The following is a 10686-nucleotide window of genomic DNA, read 5'->3' as shown; positions in this document are numbered from 1 at the left end:
GGCAGGGGTTGAGGCAAAGGCAGCTGCTATGGCAGCAGGGGCCAAGGCCCTTGCACAAATTTTGTGCACCGGGCCTCTAGTCTACCTAATAACAGCTTAAGAGTTGGCAGATATATTCAAACAGAAGAAATATAAAATCCACAGTCGACTTGACACCTTTTTCACTAATTAATAGGACAATTAGGGTAAAAATTATAGATACAAATTTGAACAATGTAATTAGCAAGCAATCTAACTGATAACTGTATGGAACACTGCACCAATGTACCAAGGATAAATATATTTTTTCTCAAGAATATGAAACATTTTCAAAATTTGACCACAAATTTTCCTATCAATTATGTCTCATTAAAGCTAGGAGAAGAAATTATGAGCCATATGCTGGCCCATTAAGTAAATCTAAAACTTTTTAAAATGGAAATTTTATAGAGTATGTTCTTTGCATAATTAAATTAGAAATTAGTAATAAAGATACCTTGGGCATCCTATTATATTCAGAAACTTACAAATATATTTCTTTTTATTAAATGTATTTTTGTTTATTTCAGAGAGGAAGGGAGAGGAAGAGAGAAATATCAATGATGAGAGAGAATAATTAATTGGCTGCCTCTTGTACAACCCCTGCTGGGAATGGAGCCCACAACCTGGCCATGTGCCCTGACCAGAAATTGAATTGTGACCTCCTGGTTCACAGGTGGACACCCAACCATACAGCCACTGTGGCTGGGCATACATTTTTTAGTTATAGTTCAAAATTATACACACACACACACACACACACACACACACACACAAGGGAGAGGGATAGAGAGTTAGAAACATCAACGAGAGAGAGACACCGATCAGCTGCCTCCTGCACACCCCCTACTGGGGATGCGCCCGCAACCAAGGTACATGCCCTTGACTGGAATCGAACCCGGGACCCTTGAGTCCGCAGGCCGACGCTCCATCCACGGAGCCAGACCGGTTAGGGCCAAAAAAAATATTTTGAAGAAATAATAAAAATGCTACATATCAAGACCAGTATGATATTGCTTAAGCAGTCTTTAGACATTGATAACCTAAAAAGATATTTAGAAAAATCAGAAAACCTAGCACCACCTCCAGAACAATCAAAATAAGTCCCAAAAAAGTTAAAATAAGGAAGTAATAAATGGCAGACATTTATGAAATAGAAAAACATACAACACAGAGGCCCAGATAAGCCAAGTGTGTGTGTGTGTGTGTGTGTGTTAGAAAAGACTAATAATATTGACAAACCTCGGTGAAAATAAACAAAAGAGAACTCATAAATAACTAAAGTCAGGAAAAGGGAAAAATGGAGCGCTGTAAAATGTTTTCCTTTGGACATACACTGACCTAGCTCGCTAATACTGAGAGAATAACCCACTCCTAAATTCCTTGAGTCAATAATTCTGAGAATAGGATGCAACAAGATGAGCCAAATCACAAAGAAACAACTCATTTCTGTAAGATGATATCTACCCGACCAAAGCCCAGCCAAACTGCAGTTGGCGCTGCTACTTTTGCTTATTAACCTGAAAACCCCTCACATTCTCATGGTTGTAGAGACATTCTCTGAGGCCTTGTTGCAACAGTCTGAATAAAGCACTCAATCCCTTGTAGTTGAGGTCTCACAGAATTTCTAAAGCTTGATGTTATTTTACAATTTTATGCTATTAAATTAGAAAGTTTAGGTGAAAAGATAACATTCCTAGAAATAAAACTTACCAAGACTACTAAGGGTCTCATGACTTATGGATGTGGGGGTATGAGGAGTGTATAAGATGAGTTCAGTTCTTATGGCACGAAAAGGAGGGTTGAGGGTTGGAGCATCGTCCAGTACACCAAAAGTTTGTGCAGCGACGCATGGAAAGGTTGCTGGTTCAACTTCTGGTCAGGACACATGTCTGAGTTGTGGGCTCGATCCCCGACGGGGGGTGTCCAGGAGGCAGCTAGTCCATGTTTCCTTCTCCTTCCTCTCCCTAAAAATCAATACAATTTTTTTTTTAAGTTTGTGGTTTGATCCTCGGTCAGGGCAATAGATTGATGTTTCTCTCCCTTTTTGTCTAAAGTCAATAAACATCCTTGGGTGAGGATTAAAAATAATAAAAATATTAAAAATTAAAGGAGCAAGAGGAGAAGGGGAGAGAAGAGGGAGGGGAAAGAAAGCAGGAGGGAAACCTTGATCAACAGCAAAGCCTTCCACAGGCATGCACTCTTTATTCTGGTGAATTTGAAAATGAAAGCTTGAAAAATCATTTTAATCTGGGTTTGTTTATAGAGACTAGGCATGAAATGGTACTGAGGACCAGTCATGCACTTCAAGGGAATTTTTCCTCGTGGGATTAAAAATGAGGGTAAGCTGAGGACAGACGGGGAACCTGAGGTCTGCCTGCATCTGGACCTTGAGGAATTGGTTGCACCTGTCCCCGGGGGTTCCCTGGGCTGGAAGTTCTCTGGGCTGGAATGCCTCTTTCCCGGCCTCAGCCTGGAGACACGGAGAAGGAGGTCACAGTGCTTTAACCCAATTCACACCCCCTCCCCCCGCCCTGAGTATTCCCCGTTTAGCTGTGAAAGTTTGTCTCAGGCCATGCATGGTATCAGTTATGCTCAGGAAGGAGCTGGTGTGAACCCTGTGTAGAGGTGACTAAATGTACTGGCCAAGATCACCGGCTCCACCTGGGTTCAAATGAAGACTCTCACTCGCAGATGACTTGACGCAAGTAACTAAACCTGTTTTTATGCTTATCTGTGTCCTTACCTGTTTCTTACAAGGATAATAGTAGTTGGACCTGGTGGGTTGTAATGAAGGTTGGAGAAGTGGGTGTTTATTAGAGGCCTTAGAAGTATGCCTGGGATGAGAAGCGTTTGTCTATGGGTGTGGTAGGTAAGCCTGGCGGTGTGGTGGCCTCCATCCCAGGACTAGCATCTGGACACTCAGGTAGTGAAAAGCAGCCCCATCTGGAAGCCAAGTAAATTCTCCAAGGACCACCCCACACATAGACACAACCTGAGACAAGATTTGAGAAAAAGAACTTTTGGTCTGGTTACTCAGTAGTATCTTGCCTGTAAGCAAGCAATCCATTGTTTCTGAACAAACTTGCTTTGCTTTGTCAGACTGGAGAGGGGTCAGCAGAGGGGGCCTCTGTTCGGGCGCCACATGTGCCGAGCTCGCTCAGCCAAATGTTCCGCAAGCCTGAGGGAGGGCGGCGAAGGATGAAGAAATGACAGACAAAGAGAATAAGCTGGGTCTAGGTGGATCTTCCTGTGCCTGGCTGAGGCCACAGAGAGAGACCCAGAGGCAAGCTGAGCCTTTATTTTATATCCAGAGGTAAACAAGGTAGTGGTCACCACAGTTACAATGTTCTTGTGAGTTTCACTTGTTTTGGCAGCACTTGCTGCACCTCCCTCAGCCCATTAGCTTCCCAGATAAGATCTAGGGAGCGTCATAAGGTCAAGCCTAATTATGCTAAGAGGACTGTGCCCTCTAAGCTGGGACTTGTTTGTGGCTTTGCCAACAGGTCAGTCCGAGGGTTAACCCTATAGCTGAGCCCTACAGGCCTCCATCTCTATTCATTGACCCGAGTGTTGGGTGGGGTGCGGCTGCCTCACACTTGCTTCTCCAGCTTAGGCAGCCTGCCCGCTCATGCTTTTTGCATTTCCCTCCCAGTCCTTCTTGGCAGCAGGTGTGCTGGAGATGAATGCAGGTAAGGTTGCTGAAAGCCAAGCCTCCACCATCTTAACGATGACTGTTTTGGGTGAGTGTCCCTTAAGGTCTCAAAAGATAGCGGTCGTATGGTGGGCAGGGGAAAGCTGGAGGAGGGCAGAAGTTCCTCTGGACTCAGATGCAAACCTTAGGGTCAATACTTCAGTGAATGCAATTATGAACTTATTTCTTTTCCTGTCTATAATTTCTCCATCTGAAAATGAGGGGAAAGACCCAACTCACAAGTTTATTTTTGTTAATTCTCACGTGAGGATATTTTTCCATTGATTTTTAGAGAGAATGGAAGAGACAGAGAGAAACCTCAATGTGAGAGAGAGACACATCGATTGGTTGCCTCCTGCACGCACTCCGACAAGGGCCGAGGAACCGACAACCAAGGTACGTGCCCTTGACCGGAATCGAACCCAGGACCCTTCAGTCTACAGGCCAACGCTGTATCCACTAAGCCAAACTGGCTAGGGTCTCACAAGCTTATTTTCAAGAATAATTAAAAAGCACTTAGTATTTTGTAAATCCTCATACAAAATTTCATTGTTAAATTGACTAATGATCTATCTAATTTTTAAATGTTAAATGAACAAGATAACGAAGATGAGAGCAAAAATTAAAACATAAAACAACACGGGAGAAATGATCAAAAGTTGTTTGATACTTTGAAAAAGTACTATTAAAATTGATAAACTTCTGGTGTGAAAAACAAGAAAGAACAGAAAGCACAAATAATAACATCCCATAGGATTTTTAGAAGTTTGTGGGTTTTTCTTAAATTTCCAAACATACAGGGCTTCCTAGTTATATTTTCATTACTTTGTGGTCAGAAAACATATTGTATCTGATTTCTGTCCTTTGAAATGTGTTGAGACTTGCTCGGGGCCCAGCCCGTGTTTCTCAGTGAAGGTCCCCGGGCATGTGAGAAGAGTGTTCTGCAGATCCTAGGCTCAGTCGCCTAGATGAAGCCAGCAGACCACGTTTGTAATGTATTGTTCCCATTTTCTCTGCTCTTAATGGTTATCTGCTTGTTCTATCAATTAATGAGATCATTGTTGACTTATTCATTTCTACTATAATTCTGTGAATTTTGCTTTATATAATAAAGGCCTTGTTATTAGGTGCATATTAATATAGAATTGTTATATCTTCCTGGTGATTGAAACTTTAAGAAGTAAACATCTGCCCTGGCCTGTTTGGCTCAGTGGATAGAGTGTCGGCCTGCGGACTGAAAGATCCCAGTTCAATTCTGGTCAAGGGCACATGACTGGGATTCGGGCTCAATCCCCAGTAGAGGGCATACAAGAGGCAGCCAATCAATGATTCTCTCTCATCATTGATGTTTCTATATCTCTCTCCCTCTCCCTTCCTCTTTGAAATCAATAAAAAAATATTTTTTTAAAAAAGAAGTAAACATCTATCTGTGGTAATGCCTTTTGTTTACTTAAACTTTTATTTTTCTGGTGTTAATAACATCAGCTTATTTTTTATTGTTACATGGCATATCTCTTTCCATCCTTTTACTTTTTAAAGAATATGTTCTTATTGATTTTTAGATAGAGAGGGAGAAGGAGAGAGAAATAGAAACATCTATGAGAGAGACACATGGATCAGCTGCCTCCTGCATGCCCCCTACTGGAGATCAAGCCTGTAACCCAGGCATGTGCCCCGACCTGGAATTGAACCCGGGACCTCTGGTCCATGGGATGATGCTCAGTCCACTGAGCCACACTATCTGGCCCATCCTTTTACTTTCAACCTTTCTGTATTTCTGTTTAGGTGTGTCTCTTGGAAATAACATATAGTTGTTTTAATTCAGTATGATAACTTATTTTAACAGGATCATTTGGCCTTTAATACATAATTTCTGATATGTTTAATCTTAAATCTTATTCACTGCTTTCTATGTGCCCCATCTGATCCGAGTTTTGTTATCTCTTTTCTTGCCTTCTTTCAGATGGGTTAGGATTATTCTATTAGAATTCTGTTAAAATTATCCTACTATTCTATTTTCCCTAAATTGGTTCAGAAGTTATATACTTTATTTCTTCTTTTAATGGCTGAGGAATCAAAAGATCCATTCTTGCAATACATTATTACTGTTTTCAACACCAAATTTTTTTTGGCTCAATGGATAGAGCATTAGCCTGCAGACTGAAGGGTCCCGGGTTTGATTCCGCTCAATGGCACATGCCCAGGTTGTGATCCCCAGTGGGGGGTGTGCAGGAAGCAGCCGATCAATGATTCTCATCATTGATGTTTCTATCTCTCCCTCTTCCTTACTCTCTGAAATAAATAAAAAATATATTTTTAAAAAATCTGTATTGTTGAAAGTATTACATATGTCCCCTTTGCCCCCCATTGACCCTCTCCAGCCCTCTCCCCCTTCAGGCCTTCACCACCCTATTGTCTGTGTCCATGGGTTTTGCATATATGCATATAAGTTCTTTGGTTGATCACCTCGCACCCATCCATCCTCCCATACTTCCCTCTGAGATTCCACACTCTGTTCCATGCTTCTGAAGTTCAAATTTAACTGGGTGTCCTGTATTGTACCTGGCAGCCCAACTGGTTGCATGCCCTGTCCCTTCCTTTGCAGGTCCTGAATCTTATGGGTGGGTCCAGGCTGGACAGGACTGGCTGCTGCTGGGAGGAAGGGGGACGTCTGGCTGGGCCTCCTTCTGCTCCTCAGTTTTCATTCCCGGCTGCACATGCCGTAGCCCCCTCATCTGGTGGGTATCCTCTCGCACAGGGAATTGGGTTCGCAAGGTGGCCCAAACCCTCCTCCTGATCTGTCCACTTGACCCTGGGAGCCTCCTGGAACCATGGCAGGCAAATCTTGGGGGTGCAAATGCCAGGGGGCCAGCCCTCTCCGGCTGTTGCACAGAACTCTGTTCCTCCTCCTGCAGTCACTCTGGGCTCTACAGGTGACCTCTCCGTGAGGAAGGGGTCTCTGGGAGGACATTCTGCGTCCCAGTCTCCCTCCAGCCTCCTGTTCTATGCATCCCAAAGGACAGTCTTGCCTTTCCACGCAGCACTCTGCCCACATAGGCCAAGTCTGCTCATCGCTCAGAATCAGGACCTTCGGACTTGGTGGTTCTTTTTTTTTTTTTTTTTTTTGTTTTTTTACAGAGAGGAAGGGAGAGGGATAGAGAGTTAGAAACATCGATGAGAGAGAAACATCGATCAGCTGCCTCCTGCACACCCCCCACTGGGGATGTGCCCACAACCAAGGTACATGCCCTTGACTGGAATCGAACCCGGGACCCTTGAGCCCGCAGGCCGATGCTCTATCCACTGAGCCAAACCAGTCAGGGCGGACTTGGTGGTTCTTATTCTCCCTTCCTCCCCACAGCCTCCCCAGCCCACCGCCCCCGCATAAAATTAGTCATCGTCTAAAATCGCTGACAAATGGCTTAGTGCCTCTTTCCTGTTCAGGTGAGTCCCTGAACATTTAGTTAATAGCAAAAATACATGCCAGCTCCTGGTCAAGGCTCCTCCAAGGCCCCTGGCAGCCAGGCACTCGGGTCTCCCTCCATGGCCTGGGTTCTGTTGGGAGGCTGTTGGCATGTCTGTTTCTCCAACTGCCTGTGAGCAGCACCGAGAGGGACTCCCTATTGTGGAATCAGCTGCTGCAGCTGGACAGAGAGGGGCTGCTGATAAGTACAGGCTACGAGCCCTGTGGTCCCTTTTGCTTTCATCAAACTTTTCCAGGAAACACACCTTCTTCCAGGCCCTGCCTCCTGGGGTCTTCTCTCCCTTTTCAAAAACTTACGTATCTAGACCTTTCTCCCAGGGCCGTCTGGGTCTTAGTAAGTGGCATTAAAAATAATAATAATAATTGCTAATATGTAAAAGGTTGCTATTGGGACACATTTGAAATTTTGTATTAAACCCCCCCCCCAGCTATTTATTAGTCCTGCTATGTGTGCTGAACACTGTTAGGTCATATGAGATTAAGACATAGTTCTTACACTCAAGAATCAGACTGGAAGACAAGATTTAAGTACATAAAAAGCTATGTAAGAATGACCCGAAGAGACTGGTAGATAATGTGTTTGAAGTGACTTTTTTTTTAAGTATTTTTTTTATTGATATCAGAGAAGAAGGGAGGAGAGAGGGATAGAAACATCAATGATGCGAGAGAATCACTGATTGGCTGCCTTCTGCATGCCCCCCACTGGGGACTAAGCCCGCAACCCAGGCATGTGCCCTTGGCCAGAATCGAACACGGGACCCTTCAGTCCGCAGGCCGACGCTCCACCCACTGAGCCAAGCCGTCCAGGGCTGAAGTGACTTATAAAGGTCATATAATGACTCTGCGTTTTACCATCTGTGGAATCACACAGGACTTAATCAGGTTATCCCTAAAGTTTATTTGTTCCAAATAACTTACCTACTAAATCTTAGAAACTTTATATAACAGCGCCATCTGGTGTTCACTTTTACCAGGCATCATTGCTAGCAACACTTGCAGTCTTACAAGATACTATGAGGAGGCCATTATTCATTTCCCACTTGGCAGTGGGGAACTTGGGCGTGGAGAGGTGAGGGGATTGCCCATGGGCACAGAGCTCTGTGTAGGAGCTGGCATCGTGGGCCCCTGGTGGCAGGCTCTGTGTGCACAGCGGCTATGCCATGGTGTCTCTGTGCAAACTCCCACTTTCCCGTACTTACTTTCCAGATTGTACTTCCGTACTTTTTCAAATGGGAAAACAGCATAGCATCCTTGGAATGCCTATCCTATTTTCCATTACTTCATGCAACCAAGTTTTTAATATGTTCTTGGCTGTTCTCTCTTCTCTAGGGATCTAGTTTATTGGAGTTTACCCATTTCACTCAGAGCTTAGCCCGAAGTCCTGCCTCCACCGTATCACATTGCTTTCTTGGTTTCCCCAAAATGTATCAGGTGAAATCTTCAACATTTTATAGCCCTCATTTCTACCCCTCTTTCTTAACTCTGACTTCACAGCCTTGCTAGGAGGGTTCACAGATAGCGCTTCACTAAAGCTCTGTTTCCTCCGTGGTGCTTCTGTCTACTACACTCTGCAGCTATTCACACTCCACTCGAGTCCCTCAGGGTAATGTTTGGGTGGTGTGGAGTCGAAGAGTCCACAGGAGCAGGCCCAGGGACAGCTACCAACAGTGAATTCTCACACAAGGCAAAGGACCGGTGCTGACAGCTACTGAGGTTCCCAGGAGGGAGTGGCACTAGAGCTGGTGATAAAAGACGTCGGAGGACCTTTTGGGTGGAGAAGGAAGAGGTGGCACCCCAGGCTAAGAGTGGGGAGCACCCGTCCCTGACCTCTTCCCTAGAATGAAGTACCTGTGGTGTTCCAGGCATTGGCAAAGAAAAAAGTAAATAAAAACAGTTTCTTGGAATATTCTCTTCACTCTGGGTTGTAGATGAGTAATCTGATCCATTTCATAAACCACACCCAGTTCTCTGCTGAAATCCCAATAGTTTTTCACCCACTCAAGAAGGTATGTCAGAACGCAAGCAAGTAAGCTTGCTATTTCCCCAGATAAGACCCCATGTGGGTCCGATTTAGAAGCGTCGATCATGTGAAAAGGTCAGTCCCTTAACAATCATTAGGAATGACCCAGTGACACAGCACAGAGGTGATTGCCACAGAGCAGTGAGCAACCTGGAGTTGGCAGGCATGGGAAGGATTATTAACTCCCAAAGCCGGTGGCCTCTTTCAAAAACAAACTGCCACCCTAGCCCATTTGGCCCAGTGGATAGAGCTTCAGCCCTTGGAATGAAGAGTCCCACGTTCAATTCCGGTCAAGAGCACGTACCTCGGCTGCAGGTTACAGGCTTGACCCCCGGCCCTGGTGGGGGCTTATGTGGTAGGCAAACGATTGATGTTTCTCTCTCTCACCCCCTCCCTTCCACTCTCTCTAAAAGTCAATGGAAAACATCCTTGGGTAAGAACTAACCAAAAACAAAAACAAATTGCCTTAGCAGTTCCCAGGCAATATGTAATGAGTGTTTGCTGGGGAGCTGGTTGCCTTTAACTTCCGTTCTTCTGAAGGAGTCCAGTGTGGGTTCTGAAGGGGGAGGGGGGGCACATGTGGACCACACTTTTGTCCCAAAATAAGGTGGAAAACAGTGAATCTGACAAGAGCTCCGAGACGGCACTTTGAAACATTAATGCACGTGTTTCATTATGATAAAGTTATAATTGTGGTTTGGGGGTAACAGTTGTACTTGTTTCTCCAAAGCTCTTCAGTGCTCCTCCACGAGGCGCTGCTTTAAGGACTGACAGGGTATGGGAAAGCGGTCACGCAGCCAGACCAGCACCCAGTGCCCCGCTCCAGACCCAGCTCGGAGTATGAGGACCACAGTCCTACTGCAGCTTGGTTCTGCTGGGAGCCAAGCACTTATTACCCCCAGCAGGGCTTCCCTTCAAGACCTTCCTGGGGTGAAAAGCTGACATAAGGGGAGCCATTCCAGAGGAACTGCTTGCATGTCTTGCTCCATGAACCTTTGGAATGTTTGAACTGGACAAAATAACCTTTGGACTGGGCCAGACAGCTATTTGCAAAACTAACAGGATAGCAGACATGCTGACCACAAGGACTGTTGATTACAGAATCATTTTCTAAGATAGAATCCATGTAGAGCTCGAGTAACAGCTGGTCAGCAGCAACGGGAATTATCCTATTCATGTGGTTATTTCCTGTCCTAGTCTCCTAAACTCCTTCCTTCACCTCACACTCGGGGCAGTTTGGGTTCCGGCAGTAATCTTTGGGATCTCAAAGAAGAGCTTGCTGCTCTCACTTTGGCTTTTTATTTTTAGGTTCACATTGGTCCACCTACCCAGGAGGTATTCCTAATCCTATATAAAAAAAGGGTAATATGCAAATTGACCCTAACAGCAGAACGACTGGGAATGACTGGTCACTATGACACACATTGACCACCAGGGGGCAGATGCTCAATGCAGGAGCTGCCCCCTGGT

General features: G+C 44.9%; 1 long non-coding RNA gene across 1 annotated transcript in view; it reads left to right on the top strand.

Annotated features, from left to right (window-relative positions):
* The first annotated feature begins 6321 nt into the window (after nucleotides 1-6321).
* The window catches only part of LOC106725867, a 13810-nt gene continuing 9445 nt past the window's right edge, over nucleotides 6322-10686 (top strand). Inside the window, exon 1 of the long non-coding RNA XR_001361872.1 lies at nucleotides 6322-6450. This is a non-coding gene — a long non-coding RNA (uncharacterized LOC106725867). The remainder of the gene's footprint in view (nucleotides 6451-10686) is intronic.

The sequence above is a fragment of the Myotis brandtii genome, unplaced genomic scaffold (assembly GCF_000412655.1).
Source record: "Myotis brandtii unplaced genomic scaffold, ASM41265v1 scaffold193, whole genome shotgun sequence".
Lineage (NCBI taxonomy): Eukaryota > Metazoa > Chordata > Mammalia > Chiroptera > Vespertilionidae > Myotis > Myotis brandtii.
The sequence above is the reverse complement of the archived record's forward strand: the minus strand, read 5'-3'. Positions and strand labels throughout refer to the sequence as shown.